The following is an 18,608-nucleotide window of genomic DNA, read 5'->3' as shown; positions in this document are numbered from 1 at the left end:
ACTTCTCAGTCCATTAACCCCTAAGCAAGCTCTCATGGCAAGAAACAGTTTCTACCTACACCTATCCTTGTCTTCAGAAGGAGAAAGTAGGCATGATGCCTTCTGTTCACAGCTATGGATTTTGATACTTAGGCAATTTTTAGGTTTTACATACAGGATCAACCATGCTTGCTTAGCACACTCCCCTTGTCAGAATAGATATATCAGAAGCAGTTGTGAGAACCACATGGCATAGTAGCTCAGACTAGAAAACACCTGGTTAGAAGACAAATGTTACTTTCATAGTGAAAGAATGAGAGCTCCATCAGGACACTCAGTAAAAAGGCAAAAACCAGGCAGGTATAACAAGAAATAATGCCAGGAATACAGCTCAAAACACTCAGATTAGAATCAATAAAAGTGATTACTAGAATCCAGTTTAGTGGAAAACATTTTCTGACTCTTAGAATCTTACACAAAAGCATCCAATCTTGATTTTGAAATACATTTAATTAAACAACTTACTGGTTTGACCATGGAAATATTATGTCTGTGCTACATCAGAAGCCAAGATGAACTAAACAATCTTCCTTTAAAAGTCTGTCTCCAGAAGAATTTATCTTTGCTCTTTACAGTAGGAAACCATTTTAGGTACTGACACCTGACATTTACAAACCTTCCAAAACACTTTCTCTTCAGTAAGGATACTGGGGCTCTTCTTGGCATTTTTCTAGTCTTAGCCCCAGCAACTTCTAAGAAAAGTACAACCTGTATTTCCACTAAGAACTGAGATAGAAGCAAACGCCCACCCCTTTTGAAAGGGGAATTTTAAAAGCAATTTGGATTTACATTCTTCCTGAGGGAAAAATTAATAAGCTGACTTTTCTGTGATGATCATATGCATCTCCATTCATAGCTAGAACTGGGTATATCATTAAAAGTAGGTACATGCTTAGGGCAAGAGACTACCATGAACAAAAATACTTATTTTTAGAAATGAGTAGTCTTGTTTAACAGGACAATCATAACTCCTGCTTTTCTCAGCAATAGAAGGATGAAATCCAGGTTTCCATCCCAGATCCCTTTCCAGCCTCCTCCCCACTGTGGTACAAGAGAAATGCAGTGTCTCCTGTGCAGACAAACAGCTTTGGGCAGGTTACAATGTTCCATCTCTTTTAAATAATTTCTTCTTCAAGATAGCAAACTCAGACATCCACAATGCCTCATCTGAATTTTCCACACCTATTGTTCTTTTGTTAATTTATCTTCTCTAAATCCACAATAACGTGCAGTACTCAATGTGAAAAAGTCCCTGACACTGGGCTCAGAATTACACCACATCCCCTATCCATGTAACAACACTATGTCCTCCCTGTTATTCTCCACTTCACACAGTTTGCTTTACAAAGCTTCTCTTGGAGATTGTCCATGACATATATATCCCACTCCTAAATTCAAGCCACCATGTTGCATGCACAATTGAACAGCCTCCACTCAAGTATGTATTGTTGGATTTTTCAGTGTTGAACCAAGCCTGTCTTTTTTTGGTCCATTTATTCTTTATTACTTGCCTCATCCAGCCAAACCTCACAAAGTGTTGCCAGTAATTCAAGGGAGGTGACACATACTCCTTACACAGAGCTGCACCATGAGGCCACACCTGGAGCAGTAGGTGCAGCTCTGGCCTCCTCAGCAAGGGGGAAACATGGACATACTGGAGAGAGTCCCAAGGGCCACAAGGATAGTGGAGGGACTAGACTTTCTCTCCTGTTGGGAAAGGCTGAGAGAGCTGGGACTGTTCACCCTGGAAACAAGAAGGCTCAGGGGTTCCTCATCAATGTATGCAAGGCTCTTTACAGTTGCTCTAAGTAACAGGACCAGAAGCAATGGACACGAACTGAAACACACAAGGTGCTTTGTTCACAGCAAAAAACCTTTTCTTATTTAAGAGTGACATGGCACAGATTGTCCAGAGCGCTTGTGGAGTCTTTCCACCTTTGAGATACACAAAAGCCACCTGGGCAATGGACCAGGCCATTATGCTCTGGGTGGCCTGGCTTGAGCAGTGCAATTGGACCAGGTGGCTTCCAGAGGCTCCTCCTGACCTCAATAATTCTGTGATTCTATAGTTATTAGTGTCTCTTTCAGATCATTAATAACCATAATTGAGTTGTGTGGTTACTGCACTTTCACCCAGATACACCTTATTTCTACTAGCTTCCTAACAGAAGGTGACAATTGACAGCAGCTCCTTCTCTCTAACAAATGCTTAAACCTTAAGAGCAATTCACAAAGAGCTGCTTTTGAGACATCTTTCTTTTTAACAGTCACAATGAACTCAAAAACACAAATCAAATAGCCTGTAAATCATAAAGGCAGTATGGACAATTTCAGAAAGCAAATGGAAGATAAGGTTCAGAAACAATCTGGAGAAGTAGGAGCTGACAAATCAAAATACAAGTAAAATCCCTAAGATATTAAGCTAAATGAAGCTTAGTCATATTTAATAATTATCCACCGAGAAAAAATTTGCATGGGTAAGATTTCCTTGAACCTGGAAAAAAAAAGGGCTACACTTCTTTAGAACATTGTCTTTAAAAGTAGAAAGGCAATTCAAAAAACCATAGACCCTTGAACTGGAAATTAAATACTATAAAGGTTTTGTTGGCTTTTTACACAGTACACATTTATAAACACCTAGAAGGTAAACAGTGCAACACAGCTGAATGAAAAGCTTGTCCGAACAAGTGCAACTTGATTATATGAGTGCAACTAACAGATGTGGTCTGCCACATAAGCATGACCACCATACATGATCAAAGCTATCCTTAGCACAGCCAGGGTGAGGAACAGCTGGGACAAAGTTGATTTGCTTCCTAGTAACGTTGATAACACACTGAAGTTTCAGTTGTTGCTGAGCAGTGCTTACTCCAAGTCCAGGACTTGGCCGTGTCTCATGCTGTGCCAGCAGGGAGGTACACAAGAAACTGGGAGAGAACATGGCCTGGGCAGGTGACAAACCAGTCAAAGGGATATTGCACACCATAGGGCATCATGCTCAGGGTAGAAACTGGGGGGAACTGGCTCCAGGGACCAGTCACTGCTAAGGGACATGCTGGGCATCAGTCAGTGGTATGATGTGCAATTGTACCGTGCATCACTTCTTTCTCTGCAATTTTATTTCTTTGTCTCCCTTTTTATTAGTTTATTACTGCATGGTACTTAGTTGCTGGCTATAGTTAAAGTTATGCCTACAGCCAGTCAGTCTTAATTCTAACATTTGGGCTGCTGGAGAATACCAACCCAAATCCAAATTGTACCAAAAAAGTTGATGAAATACGATCAAATCATAAGGCTCTATCAGCTATCATTCCACTAATCAAACCTACAAAAACAACAGGAAACATTTAAATAGTTTGGTAACAGTAAGTACACTAATTAAATCTTCAAGTAGACATTACATTAGAAAAATTGTAAACACTCAGTTGATCAGAAAATCTTGGGAAAAAAAGAAAAACTAAAAAAGGTTTAAAAGCTTCTAATGGAGCTCAATTAAGTTACATGTAAAGCACAGTTTTGCTTGGTAAATAATCAACCATAAAAGTCTGTAATGGAAACCAACTATTAGGCAGCATTAGAGCAGGAAAGGATCCATGCAAAGTAACAGCATTGCTAAACAGACAGAATAAGCCTTTTACTCTGCTTAGCATTACAAATACCTCAACCTGTTTTGAGAAGCACATCTCCAAATGACATAGAACAACTGGAAGAATTCCAAAAGCAGCTACACAAAAAAAGGAAAGAAGCCTTGAAAACACAACCAACCTAAGTAGAGATTTAAAGAGACTTTTTCAGGCTTTAGTGGACTGAAAGAAGACAATATAAATGGAAGATTCCTGCAAACACAAGGGAAATACACTTCCCTACACAGATGAAAGGGGCTCAAATTACAGATTATTTAGGCTAAACTTGGGCTAATTTCTAAGGCAACCTGACTGCAAGCATAGTTAAGCACCTGTACAGATTGCCAAATAAGACCAAAATCTTCGTAGAATTTTTAAGTTATTGTTAAAGCTTTCAAACTGACTTTGATCAGAGGTCCAGATAAACTCTCAAATCCCTTTCAGCCTCCATTTCCAGAATTCTATATTGGATTTTGTTTACCAAAGAAATATTTTTCAAAATGAGAGAAAAGGAATCTGCCTAAAAAATTTTCCAGTACATAGATGAAGAGACATCTATAGTTAAAATATTTATAATTTAAAGTCTGCTAAGAGACCAGATGCAATAGGCAGGAAAAACAGCTGTGGGAGCCAGTCAAGATATTGATGATCTGGCAAGACAAATCAAGTACAGGAACAAGACACACCCACAGGAGCTGGTTTTGTGTCATACCATTCTAGTACTATTCAAATTTCTTTTAAATGCTTCCCATCTTGTCAAACCAAGGTTACATTTGCTGAAAAGATTTCACATTATAGTCATGTACTTGGTTTTGAACACATTCCATATGTTAAACTTCGATTAGGAGTTCAGCTATGCTGTGAGGGCGGGCAGTCTGCACCTCCCTTATCTCCCGATCAACGCAAACAAATATTTTCAAGTGAGGATGAGCCTTTAGCACCAGTAAATTCAGAAACTTTTGCTTGCTGAGAGAGAGGTAACCTACAACATCTATCTTCTAATTCACAGATTGTTCAAACATTTTGTGTGTTAAACTTGTTTACAATCAGCCACAGAACACATCATTGAATGCCAAAAAAAAAAAAAAAAGCAAGCAGTGTAAAAAATTGAACTGAGCTGAAATTCTCACCCACACTTTTTCCTTTCTATATGCGCATGCCTTTACTCTACATGCTTGTCTCCTTGAAAAGGCCGATGTAGCATTTCTTATTAATTCCTTTGGGAAAGCTGGGACTGAAGAAATGCAGAAATCCAAAGACCATGCTTAGAATAATGGATTTCTTAACTTCCATAAAAGGGGGAAAAAATGAGCAAGAAGCAAACCTAGAAACAGAACTCTAATTTGATTCAGCACCATCCCAAATGGGGGTACAAAGCTCATGGTCAAAAGCTACATAGACAGCAATCCACTGTAAGACAAGCTATTTCTAAAGTTTTCATTATAAAAACCCAATTCTGCATATATACCTTGGGGACAGGTGTAGAGAAGTTGTGGATTAAGAACCTGAGTTACATTCCATGAGAAGCTTTGTCCCTCCTCCTCAGGCAGAGATCTTGGACTCTGCAGCAGAACTGCACCCACACATTGATTCTCACAAGGCATGCCCTGATGAGAACGAGTAAGAAACAGGAAGACTGGCAAGCATGAAAATAGATGAAGGCTTCTTCCTTCAGAAAGGCACTTCCAGAAGTGTTGATCTGTTGACAAAAGTCTTATTGTTTTCTCCTTTTCAGCAACTCAGAGAAGACAGTGTAGAAAGAAGTGGAATACTGTTTCTAATCTACTCTTTATTTCTGCTGGTTTCTTCATAGTCTATCTAGTCTACCAAAGGGTATAAAAATCAAAACCATAGTAAAACACTTAAATACAGAAACTTCCTTTGCTTTTAAGGAGAAAAAACAAAACCAAAAATGCAAACAACCCCCTCATATTAACTTGAAAACACTTTTGATAGTCTCCAGTTCTGAAAAAAAGCCTTCAATTTTCAATTAACATTTTCATACCAACAGATCCTGAAGAATCAATCTCTCTCTTTCTAAAAGTCTAAGCTTGTCTAAAAGGAAGGTGTCGCAGACATCTTTCATGAAAAATCCTTTCTTAGGATTTTTCCTTGTGAGAAGTTGCAGTTTCAGTAACCAAAGTAAACAATGGTTATCTGCTGCTGTGGAATGCAACAGGTAGACCCATGATTGGTCTCCTGTGGGTGTTTGGATTTCTTGACCACTCATGGCAGAGCTGGCTCTTGCTCTGTCTGAGACACAGATCTTTGTTATTCATTCTTTTCTATTCTTAGCTGAGCTAGCTTCTCAAGAAACCTTTTCCTTTCTATTGCTTTTTAGTATAGTCTAATGTAACATATATCATAAAATAATAAATCAAGCCTTCTGATCATGGAGTCAACATTCTCGTCTCTTCTTCATCCTGAAAACCCTTGTGACTGCAGTCACAGGAAGGTGCCTACCTGTTTCATTTAAATGGTGATTTTTGCATTAGTTGTTGGTCAGTAGACTTCCTGCACCCTGTATTTTGGACAGCTTTGTGTTCCACTGCAACAGAAATGCTCTTACTATCTAGAAATGCTTCCTATGGAATTGGAGCTCTATTTATGCAATCTCTGGAAATCACATTTCATTGTATTTATCAAGTTGAAACAGCAAGAAGATTGACATTTCATGAATAATACTGCATCTTTTATTACTGCAGCCAAATAATCTCTAAAACAGCCTATGATGTTTAAAGGGTAAAGCTACTAGCTCCCTTTGAGAAATTAAACCACCCCTTTCCCCAAGATTTAGTCAGAAAGCATGTCACAAAGATTTAAAAAAAACCAAAACCGTCACAACTATATTAGTAGAAAATAGTAACACCTACCAAAGTCCCTATGTACACTAATTAAGTCAGAGGTCCTGTTCCCAACTTGGTTTTCCATTTTTTTTTGCCGTCCTTCCCTCTTCTTAGAATTTGGAATACTGAACTATGTCAGATTATAAAACAATGATCAATGCTCAGGATTTGCATTTTGCCGTTGTTTGTTTGGGGAGGTTTGAGGCTTAGTTCTAGAGTGAGGCGTTTTGGTGGGGTTTTTTGGTTTTTGTTTGCTTTTGGTTATTTGTTTGTTTGTCCGTGTTTTTCACAATCAAGATACCCTAGCAAAAAAGATTATCTCAAAATGATCTTTTAAAAGATCCCTAAAGGAAATGAGATTCTGATAGATGCTATGACAGCATCCTGTATTTGAGAGAGTAGTTAATCCCTTGGAAAAGAACAGGAGCATTAAAATAATTTGGAAGTAGCAGGCTCTGTAATTAACATAATCCAACACAAAGTCCTGGAAGACAGGGACAGAAAATTCTTTCTATCTGAAGCTGAAAAGCCCATCCTCTGCCCAGGCTTGAGCAGATACAGAAAAACACAAGAGCATGCAGTACAAAACAGCCAGTTAAATATCACCAGTTCAAATTAAAAAAAAAAAAAGCACACCCTTCAAACTGCAAAGCACGGAAAGGTATGGCAGTTCATACACAAAGGTCATAGCACCACAGAGGCAAGAGAGACAGGCAGAAGAAAAACAGCAAGGAGTTGCACCAGTTCACAAGAATGCAACCATTAGTAGGTACTCAGAATGGAAATACAAGGTCCGGCTACCAAAACGGAATCCTGAGTGTAAAAAAGAATGGCAAAGTTTGGTCTGCAGGACACATCATGTCCACAAGAGATAGGCAAAAGCTTTGAAAACATCACAGATTTAGAATGACAGTACTCTCTTCACTCAGCTTCCAATTTTCATAACATGCAAAGAAAATTATCTTTATAAAAGTCAAATTTATGCTCAGGCTGACTGAACCAGTCAGCCAATTTCAAATGCACAAGCACAGCATTGGCTTCTATTCATTAAGGGATTGAAAAAATAAGATTAAACCAATCACATACAGCCCATAACGATCTTCCATTTTTAGGAATCAAAAGGAACTAGAAAGGGACTGAACTGTGGAAGAACAATTCATAAGATCACAGAATGGCTTGGATCAGAAGGGACCATAAGGATTATCTAGTTCCAACCCCCCTGCCCAAGGGCACTTTTCACTAGACCAAGCTGCTGAGGGCTCCATTCAGCCTGGGCTTGAACACTTTTCAGGATGAGGCATCCACAACCTCTTGGGGCAACTGCTGTGGTTCCAGCACCTCATCACCCTTACAGGGAAGTATTTCTTTCTTATATCTAAACTAAACCTCTGCTCTTTCAGTTTAAAGCCATTCCCTCTTGCCCTATCATTACATGCTCTTCTGAACAGTCCCTCTCCTGTTCTTCTGCTGGCCCCTTTAGGTACTGGAAGGTGCTCTGAGGTTTCTCCAAAGCCTTTCCTTCTCCAGGCTGAACAGCTTCATCTCTCTCAGTCTGTCATCACAGGAGAAGTCCTCCAGCCTTCTGATCATCTTCATGGTCCTCCTCTGGACTACCTCCAACAGTCTGATGTCCTTATGTTGGGGATCCCAGATCTGAACACAGCCCTCCAGGTAGGGTCCCATAGGAACAGAACTGGCTCCTTGACCTGCTGGCCACGTTTCCTGTGATGCAGCCCAGGATACAATTGGCTTTCTGGGCTGAAAGTGCACATTGCCAGCACAGGCTGAGCATCTCAGCACACAGCACCCGAGTCCTCCTCAAGGCTACTCTCAATCTGCTCTCTACCCAGCCTGTACTTGCCTAGGATTACCCCAACCCAGGTGCATTGTGCCCCTGCATTTGTCCTTGCTGAACCTCATGAGGTCTGCACACCTCTCAAGCCTGTCCAGGTCCCTCTGGATGGCACCCTTCCCTGCAGTGGTGTTGGCCACACCACAGTTTGATGTCATTGGAAAACTTGTTGAGAGTGCACTCAATCCTTTAGCACTGATCCCAGTGCAGACCTCTGAGGGACACCACCCATCACAGGTTTCCACTAGGACATGGGGCCACTGACCACAACTCTTTAACCCCATTAATACTAAAACAGAGACCTGATCTTTGGAAATCTGCAAATGTCTTCAGGTATTGCTTTATAACTAAAAAGATAAAAGCAAAATCAAACAAAGCAAAATAAGCCATTATAGCTTCAGATACAGAAATCAGAAAAATAAATAACATGTCTAGAAACACTTTTACAAAAACAAGTTCAGATTTTTTGAAGCTGGTAGACTTAAGTAGTTAAATAACTTTTCTTAAAAAGAAAAACACCCTCAGAACAGAAGAAATGTTCCTTATATTTAGAAAACAGCCTATTTCATACAGCAGCCAGCTGCATGCTCTTAGCACAAAGACTAGTGGCATTCCAGGCTGCATTAGGCAAAGCGTTGCCAGCAGGTCAAGGGTGGTAACCCATCTTCTCTATCAGGCACTGGGTGAGGCCACAGGGAATGCTGGGTACAGTGCTGTGTTTTCCAATACAAGGGAGGCGTGGACATACCAGAGAGAATCCAAAAAGGGCCTCTAAGACAAGGGACTGGAACATTCTTCTTACACAGAAAGGCTGAGAGAGCTGGGAGAGTTCAGTCTGGAGAAGGCTCAGGGAGGTCTCACCAATGTGTGTAAATACCTGAAGGGAGGCTACATGGAGGATGGAGCCAGGCTCTTTTCAATGGTGCCCAGTGACAGGAGCGTGCCCAGAGGCAATGCACAAACTCAAACACAGAAGGTGCTCTCTGAACAGCAGGAAACGCTGGCAGAAGTTCCTCGGGGCATTGAGAACTCTCCCTCCTTAGAGATACTCAAAAGCTACTTGGACATACTTTTGGACAACTGGGTCTAGGTTGCCCTGTTTCAACAGGAAGGTGATCTCTGGGAGGTTCCTTCCAATTTCTACCCATCTCAAATTCCACAAAGACTTTTTAGGCTGTTACAATTAATACAAGAGATTATCTCAGAAAATACACATCAGAAAACCAGGACTTGCTCCCATGTGAGTCAATCCCAGAAACCCAAGCTCAGAAGCAACCAGTTGCTGCAGGGGAAGGCTCACTGCTGAGCCTTTCACAAGAACTGTCTGGCTGAACTGAGGCTACCATCCATTTTCTCCCTCTACCTCCTGAGATCTCCTGGCATTTAAAGCATCCACCAACCAGCATCCATCTGGCAGGAGTCCTATTCTGGAATCCCTCAGGCTCTCAGAGATAGGGTATTCTGAACTTCTCTGGCAAAAGGAATCAATATTTCCACTTACAGAAGATTCCTTTTAACAGAGAATCCTTAACTGAGCACACTGATAGTTCAAGGACTGTCTGCTGAAGTTACCCCATGAAAATGTCTGATTACTCAAGTATAAGAGAACAGGTCAGGACAATCATAAGTACACAAAGTCTGTCATTCAGGTACCAGTTATTCTGTTTGGGTTGTTTAGTCTCCTCTTCACCACTTCATCTTTTCTCAACGACATAATGAAGCACAGTTTGCATGAGTTACCTGTTAATCACAACCTACTACAGTTCTTAACACACAGAGGCAGACAGGAAAAGAGCAAGAATTTTCACAGCCAAGGAGAGGAAAGGAAAGTGACCTACAACAGGTTGCTCAGACATCTGCTCAGTGACTTGACCAAATGCCATTTTAAACATATGTTATCACTGTTCATGCCCTGTGGCATGAAAACTGAGGCAGTGCACACAGAACAAACTGGACAGTGTCACAGTGCTCCTACGTGTTTGCAGAAGATAAGAGAGAAAGCACAATTAAGAAACAGAAGCTATTTTCTGATTGATCAGATATTTTCACTCTGAGTATGAGAGACCAAGGAAAGAAAATTCAATATGTGATTATGAAACACTGCAGGAATACACTATGGACAAATAATGGCTTCATTTCACAATGAACACAAGCACACAGTAGGTCATTACCATCCTGATAATATACTTTAAACAAATGCCTCTCAGTGCTGACCTGAAGAGTATGATTATTCAATATAATTCTTGTAAACCATGTTCTTACATCAGTTGACACCTACAGCAAAAGATTTAAAAGATTAAGAATTATTTTATTTCTTCATTGATTCTGCTCATAAACACGAAGTGGTGATGCTTGTAAGGAACTGATGTATTAGCAAAAACTGTTAATGCTTCTACCATTGTCCATTTTACCAATTTCACAAAGCACCACTTACCCGATTTCATTATTATTAACTGCTACTATATATGGGATTTTCTACTTCCAGCAAAAGGATTTCTTCTACCATAAGAACTGGACAAGGACTGCATCTGATCTTTGTGTGTTTGAGTTTATGTTGTAGCTTTTATTTCAATTCTCATGTGTAAGAGGATGATGTATAAGAGCAGAAATCATTTAATATTCCTGAGCTAACTGCACTTCTGCACTGCAAAGGGAATACTTTTTCAGTATCTTTGAAAAATGCACTGAGTAGTTATATGAGTAGCAAAACAGAGCTGGCACAACAAACCAAACATTCTGCTTCTAGATGTCTTAGGCTCCTTTATTTAGCCCCTTCTATTTATACAGACTGTGTCACATACTAATTGCTCAAACAAGTATGGAAAAAACACGAGAGAAACTAACCATACTTGACATCAAACCAACATCAGAATAAAGCTTTATTTTAACACTTTTCAGAAGCTACCTATGAATCAAGTTTTGTTCTCACATCCAAAAGCTGCAGCTTTTTCAGTGTGAAGATATCCTAACTGGACACAGATGTTGACACATTAGATATTTACATAAAACACAGCAAAAGCTGTGTTTTACATAAATTCTGCTCTCTAGCAGCTAGGATTGATGAAACCATTGGCTTCTGACTGCAGCTCTGATAGATGCTTGGTAAGGCACTCACTCCATTCTGGAAAGGTACCTCAGGTACAGTAATAGAATCTAGCAGATCATGGTCACATAGACCAAATTTTAATTTTGTTATCACAAAAATGGTAAGAACTTACTGTGGGGACAACTCTAAAGTAATCACAACTACACTGCTTACACGGATTTCTGAAGCAAACCTACTGCAGTGAGGACAATTGAAAACAAACACCACCAAGACTATAGGTTTGTACGAATGTTCTCTCTCTGCAGAAGGATGTAGCCACAGCATGTACCAGTCAGCTTTTCAGAGCACCATGGTCATGCAGAGAGAGATCCAGAGAAGCCCACACTCTTGTTTCATAACAACTGAAGAAAAGTGGCTACTACTGTTCAATGAGACCTCCTTTCATCTTGTAGGGAAAAAAAGGATGACTCTATAGATTTTTCTTTTGTTGTAACACATTTACCAAGTTTTAGCTGACACCTGTACATCTTATGTAGGGAAATGGTAAAACCTTATTATTTAATCCCACTGTATGCAAACCATCTCATTTACACCTCAAGATATCCCTAAAGTATTCAAGAGATTAATATTATTTGAGGACAAAAAGCTTTTTACAGAAACATTAACACCTACCACTAAAACCAGCACTCAGTATCAAAGCCAGAAGACAGTGATTAGGCACACAGATGATGACACAGCAAATATTAAATGTGGTATCACAAGTGGACACTACAGTGGAGGGCAGCAAAAGAGGAAACCTCAACGACCTGAAAATGCTTACACTTATTAAAGAGCTTCCAGAATATAGGACTTTAAACAGACACTCCTAGAGAGAGCAGTATACCAAGAAAAAGAAAGTTACTCAGGTGACTCTTGTTTAAAATGGTGCATTACTTGTATGCATTGTGCATTTCCATGTGGTATGATCTATTAATAAAACAGATTATTCACTCTTTAAGTAATCATACAGCAAATTACCCAGAGCTTCCTTTCGCAAGCCTACTGACTTCACAGTTCCTGTTGTGCCTGTGATGAGTAATGACTGCAAGAACAGCTTAGCACTTGGCTATTCTAAGTATTTTTTATTTCAGTATTATCCAGTTTTGAAGATAAACTCCATGCTACGTTGCCTAAGATACTTGCATCTTCTTACCAGATGTAAACACACAACAAACCTGCTAAAGTATCACATACCTAAAATTTCCCAAAAAACAGAACACCGGAAGTTCAAATTTAAGATAGGTACTGTAAATTCTACAGTAAATTTAAACTGTACTCTGATTTCTATCTTTTGCTTACCCATTTCTCTTCCAACATAATTCCATGTAACTTTTAAATAGAAAGTTTAAAATTTACTGTTCTAAAGCACTAAGCTTCTCAATTAAAAATTACGCCAACCAATACATAAGGAAATTGCTTTCAGGAGGGCTATGTGCAAGAAATCCAATTTGTCCATAATGATGGGAGTACAAGTAAATCAACTGCATATCTTCTCCTAGCACCACAGACTATGGTAAGTTGAAAGGGATCCACAAGGATCACAGAGTCTCACTCCCAGCCCTGCCCAGCACCATCCCCAAGAGTCACACCCTATGCCCACGAGCATTGTCCAAATGCTTCTTGAGCTCTGGCAGGTTGGTGCTGTGGCCACTTCCCTGGGGAGCCTGTTCCAGTGCCCAACCACCCTCTGGGTGAAAAACCTTTTCCTAATATCCAACCTAAACCTCCCTGACACAACTTCAGGGATTCTCTCAGCTCCTATCACTGGTCCAGTACCTCCACAGATGCCAGATCAGCTGCTTTTCCAATACAAAAAATTCTGGTCACCACAGAGAAGAGATTGCTATCTCCTCCTCTCACAAGAAAGTTCTAACTGCAGTGAGGTTCCCCCTCAGTCTCCCCTTCTCCAGGCTAAACAGACCAAGTGACCTCAGCCTCTCCTCATACAGCTTCTCCTCAAGATCCTTCACTATCTTTGTCAAGAAGAAGAGATTTCTTGGTTGAAAACTGGAAGAACGTTTATCTTCGAACATAACTGAAAAGCTAATTCAAAGTAAAACAAACTTGCAGTGTCAAATACTCCTCTGACATTTCTGCATTACTCAGCCAGGCTTCCACCTGTTTCTACTGATTAAAGACATAAGACTTCTGTACTTTTTCTTGACATAGTCTTTGTTTCATGTGTTTTGCCCTCACCCCTCTTTTTATTATTAATGCTTCCTCTTACAAAAAAGGATAGACTGACATGCTACTACTCATTGCCTAATATGGTCTCTTCCTATAAAGTAACTGTCTCAAGTATAGCTGGTTTATTTGACCTTAAGTTGAAATGAGCCTGATCAATTTAAGTTAACAATACCAAATCTAGACAATTATTGGGTGAGGGAAAATTCAAGCATAAAAAGCTTTTGTGCAAGTTCAAAACAGATGGGAAAACTAAGCTGCATGAAGTCACCTCAAATAAATTTTAAACTATAATCAACATTGAAGCAAGACACCAAAAGGAAATGGCTAGCATGCTTATGACAACTGGAACTATTCAGGATCATGTCAGTACTAAGAAGACTTGGATTTCACAGAGCAACCTGCTCTAGCTGATCCTGCTTTGAGCAGTCAGGGTGGGAGTCAGAAACACTTCCCTCCACAGCTATTCTATGATTCTGTGATCCTATCTTTAACTTCCAGTAAAGACATTTGATCCGCAAAACTGATCAGCTTTAAAAGCTAGATGAAACTTAATATCTTTACTTGAGGCACTGGATTTTAAAATTAAGATGTTTGTATTTCTTAAATATCAATGCTTTCTATTTACATCCACCTTCCTTTAAAGGAAAAGAAAAAACACAGAAACAGAATTTTTACGGTTTGCAGTGCATTGGTATCAAAGGTCATGATCTTCTAGCTCCAACTCAGACACTTCATACACCATCACCTGCAGTTCTGCAGGCAAAACTGACTTGCCAAAATTACAGCCAGCAGTTTCATTAAGAACAATGAAAATTATTGTTTGCTGAGCTTGTTGTAATTAGTCACGTGAAAGTTGTCTCAAATGCAAGAAATTTCACCAAAGAATAAAAAGCTATGGATAATTATGCTCCTAGAGAAGAAAATTAACTCTAATATATGGTACCCTTGCACATAATCTCTTTATCCCAAACACCACTGTCTCCATTCAGTCAATGCCATGCAACCAGAATTTTTAATCATCTCTTATTAGTGGCTGTCTTTGCCAGGAGCTGAAGAAGAACATAGCTTTCACTGAATTCTTCTAGGTACAATTTATTCTGCCACTTCATTTTGTAGAGAGCCTGATTTATTTGACATCAATAGTTTGTTGAAGTAATAAACCATGCAGCAATGATACCATGACTCAGAGCTCATTTGCTAACAGTCAAGTTGCTTGGCAGCATGACAGGCAGAGTAATGTGCCTTGAAGAACTCTGTATAGATGCCCCAGAGATTACCAAACAAATACAGAGCCCCAAAACACAACTTTATCAACTCTGCTTTGATTGACTGATTGTGCTCAGCTTCACTTTGAGCACAAAGATTAAAAAAAAAAAATCTATATGCAAGCCAAAAAGCTGCTCCATCCCAACAGATTTCTAACACACCCAGGCAATTTTACACTACAGCTTCCTTCCAAGACAGGGCTGTCCTCCACATGCTTACAGAAGCACACAGTGTAAGGGAGCCCTCCTTCAGGTAAACATCAATACTCAATGAAGCATAGCTACTTCCTACAACCGAAGTACAAGGTTTTTTTTTAACCTGAGTTTGCAAGAGGGATAAGAGGTTTTATGTGTCAATGGCACTATTTAAAAACCCTGTTCTTTTGAGAACTCTGTTCTTTTGAGTAACATCAGCAATCAAGCATAAAATGAAATAAAACTTTAAAAAGGAGGTGGGGATTTAAGAAAAAGACTGATTTACACTCCTCTCTGGAAATACAAAAATATAATCAGATTTTTTCCTAGTGGCATTAAGGCAGCATATATCTTTTTTGTACCAAACCAACTGAGAAGGCTATAATATAAATATGCCCATGCATTATCTTTTTCAGCCTCTCTATTAAGTACCAACATTTACAAATCTGCAGATACTGGATGATTCCTATCCTTTCTCCCTATACCTCTATAGGGACACAAACACACCTCCCCCAAGATTAAATAAGTGTATTTAATCTTTATTTAAAAGTACAGCAAAAAGTGATAGGCACTACAGGTAAGCAAATTGTAGTTCTCTTTTCACTCCTTTCCTGTCATTACAAAATACATGCTCATTAAAGGCCTTTCCATTTAAACATTCCTATTTTAGGAAGGATAATATATCAAGTTATTTTTCAACTTATACATGATTGTTTGAAGCCATGCATTGAGTTCTATATAGGCTCAGCCTGGAGTGTTACAGCCAGTTACCAGAGTGGATGAACTTGCAATAGCTACTTAGAGCAAATACTTTTAGAAGAAATTCACAAGGATTACTAAGAAATTCCTTCACAGCTGTTAACATCAACAAGTGCTTATTTTTCCAAGTAATTGAAGACAGACAATTTACAATCCATTTACATGGTTATTTTTGTTATCATCAAATCTCCAATATACAGAAAATCACTGCCTGGTGCTAGTCAGTGTTTCCATCCACAGTCTTCAGAGTACAAGTCTGATTTCTAGGTAAGCATCAGAAAAATCATGACATTCAATATCATTGAACACCTGACTAACAAATTAGGTGCCACAATTAGCATGCCAAGGGAATTAGTTTACTCAGATGATTAAGACTTATTTGGCTCCAATCTGAGATTTTTAAGATAAAACTATCAAATCTTCACCACACCTCCTTTGCCACATCTATTGTTTATCGACTCCACAGTAAGGAGTGAAGGCAAAGGGGAACCTCCCTCTCAGTCCTGGCTCTAGCTTTGAGTGTAAGGGAACTTACTGAAGACTAACATTCCAAAATTCCAAGAAAGGTATGACCAGGAAGTACCACCACAGATACCAGACCAGTTACAACCAAAGTTTGTTTACTCTAATTCAAATATCTCTTTACATTATCATGTTCAAACAGCTCACATACATGGGCACAGGAACAGTACAAAGAACTGTATGCCCATCAAAACAAACAGAATAGGACATAACAGCTACCATGAAAGGTGAATGTAAAAATTTATCAAAAACCTCTCCTGGCTTCAGAGGGTAAGGAAACCTGTTTAAGCAGTGCACAGCAACTGAAATGATAGCATTTTAAAAAAATTAGCTGTTTCTTACTTGTTTAAGCAATTTTTAGAGAGGCTGGAGACCCTGAGGAGCTATGTTAGAAGGTAAGGAAAACAGCAAGGAGAGGAATAATGTTTTTCCTATCCATACACTCATGAAATCTGCAGGACAGCCAGCAGGGCAGGGAAAAGAAGGAAACTTAGGTCAGTGAATCAATTTAGATAATAGACAAATATCATTTCTACAATACACAACTGCTTTTCCAATATAAAATCCACTTGAATCTATATTTACATCACATACAGGTATTTGATGTTCAACTCCAAGGTTAAGATGCTCATTGAACAATGCAGGTAACATCTAGATAGGACTGCCAGCCAATGGGTCCCTCTACCACGTAAAAAGTAAATACCAAACCTGGGGCTATGCAGGTATATACAAGCACTATAATCAGCTGTACACACATCCCCACTAAAACACTGACATTCTTCAGTCCTGAGGCCAGCTGGTACCAGCTGCACTCTGCTGTACAGTACTTAACCTTCAGTCTCCCCTGGGCACCATGAGACACATTCATAGCCTAAAGACAAACACTTAGGTGGGGAGGGGAGTCATTCACATTGGTTTCTATTCAGACTGCCAAACAGAAACCTGTAAGTGGCATTTTCCTGACAGAAAATTAAGTGTACCTGGTGCATTCCTTAGGCACCATCACTTCTGGGATACTCCAGCAGTGGAAGGAGCAAACCTTGTGCAGTCTTGCCTGTTTCGCCTACTAGAAGTGGTTCCTGCAGCTTGCCATACAGCATCCACACATTGTCCACAGTTTAAAGTAACAAATGACTCTTACATTTTTTTTCTTCCACTGAAAGAAGAGCTTTTTAGTTTTATCCAATGGCAGACTAATTCATATGGTGACAAAGCAATATAAGCTCTGTAATCAAATCTAGGTTCCCTCCCAGCTGCACAGTAACAGCTGTGTATAACACAGCCAACATCTCAGCAGATCAGGCCATGCAGTGAAACCAGCTGGTATGAATTAGGAGGATCAGGAATTACTGTTCCCTTGCCACAGAGCAGGAAATCTGCCTACCTGTCTCACGCTATTAGGAATGTAAACCACTGCTGGATTTCCATTTTTGAGAAACCTACATACCTTGTTATGGTAAAGGCCAAAGTGCTCCTGACTGGCTCCTCCCTTTGCTGCATTTAACCACATTAATCATTTCTTTTAGAATATTAAGTAACATAAGTTTTAGCTTACATTGTTGAATGTCTAAAGAGGAATTTACATGAACAAGTTACTTTAAACAACCAGTAATCAAAGAAGCTGTTTGTCTATAAACCAGCTATCCAACCAAATGAGGTTCTCTCACATCCACAGACTTTGAATATGAGGCCTTGAAGAAAATCCTGAACATAAGAGCCTAATATGGGATATTTTAAAAGACAATAAAACTACACTCACTATCACACTACAATTCAGCAGAGTATTCTAACAGATAGAATTGTGAACTAAGGCTGCCCTGGCTTTGTGCTTTCTGTGTAAAGCAATTTTCCTCTTTGTTTTTTCTACCAGCATTTTTCTCACAGGCTCACATACTTCAGGAACCTATTCAAGCAAGGATTTGCTATTTTACTAAACATTTATGCAGGAATTAACACAGTGGGAACTTAATTTGTTTCTGATCTCTAGGCTACTGGAATAGTAAAACATATGCATACAGTAGTAAATGTCTTCCCTGCTTTTAAGAGTGACTGAAAAAGAGAAACAAGTGGTTTTCTATATGGATTCAGATACTCAAGCAAGATATAATCAGGCATTCAAACTTCAAATAATTCTGTATGTGTTTTATAAATGTATTCTTAACCTAAGACAGCATTCATACTGATATTAAAAAAAAAAAAAAGGAATTATAAGCACTTAGTTCCTAAGGAAATTTC

At 39.2% G+C, this 18,608-nt stretch overlaps 1 protein-coding gene across 1 annotated transcript in view; it reads right to left on the bottom strand.

Annotated features, from left to right (window-relative positions):
• MBOAT2 (membrane bound O-acyltransferase domain containing 2) overlaps positions 1-18,608 on the bottom strand; it is a 93,661-nt gene that overhangs the window by 53,491 nt on the left and 21,562 nt on the right. The window lies entirely within an intron of this gene.

The sequence above is a fragment of the Molothrus ater genome, chromosome 3 (genome assembly GCF_012460135.2).
Source record: "Molothrus ater isolate BHLD 08-10-18 breed brown headed cowbird chromosome 3, BPBGC_Mater_1.1, whole genome shotgun sequence".
NCBI lineage: Eukaryota > Metazoa > Chordata > Aves > Passeriformes > Icteridae > Molothrus > Molothrus ater.
This window is presented reverse-complemented; position numbering and strand designations above follow the sequence as displayed.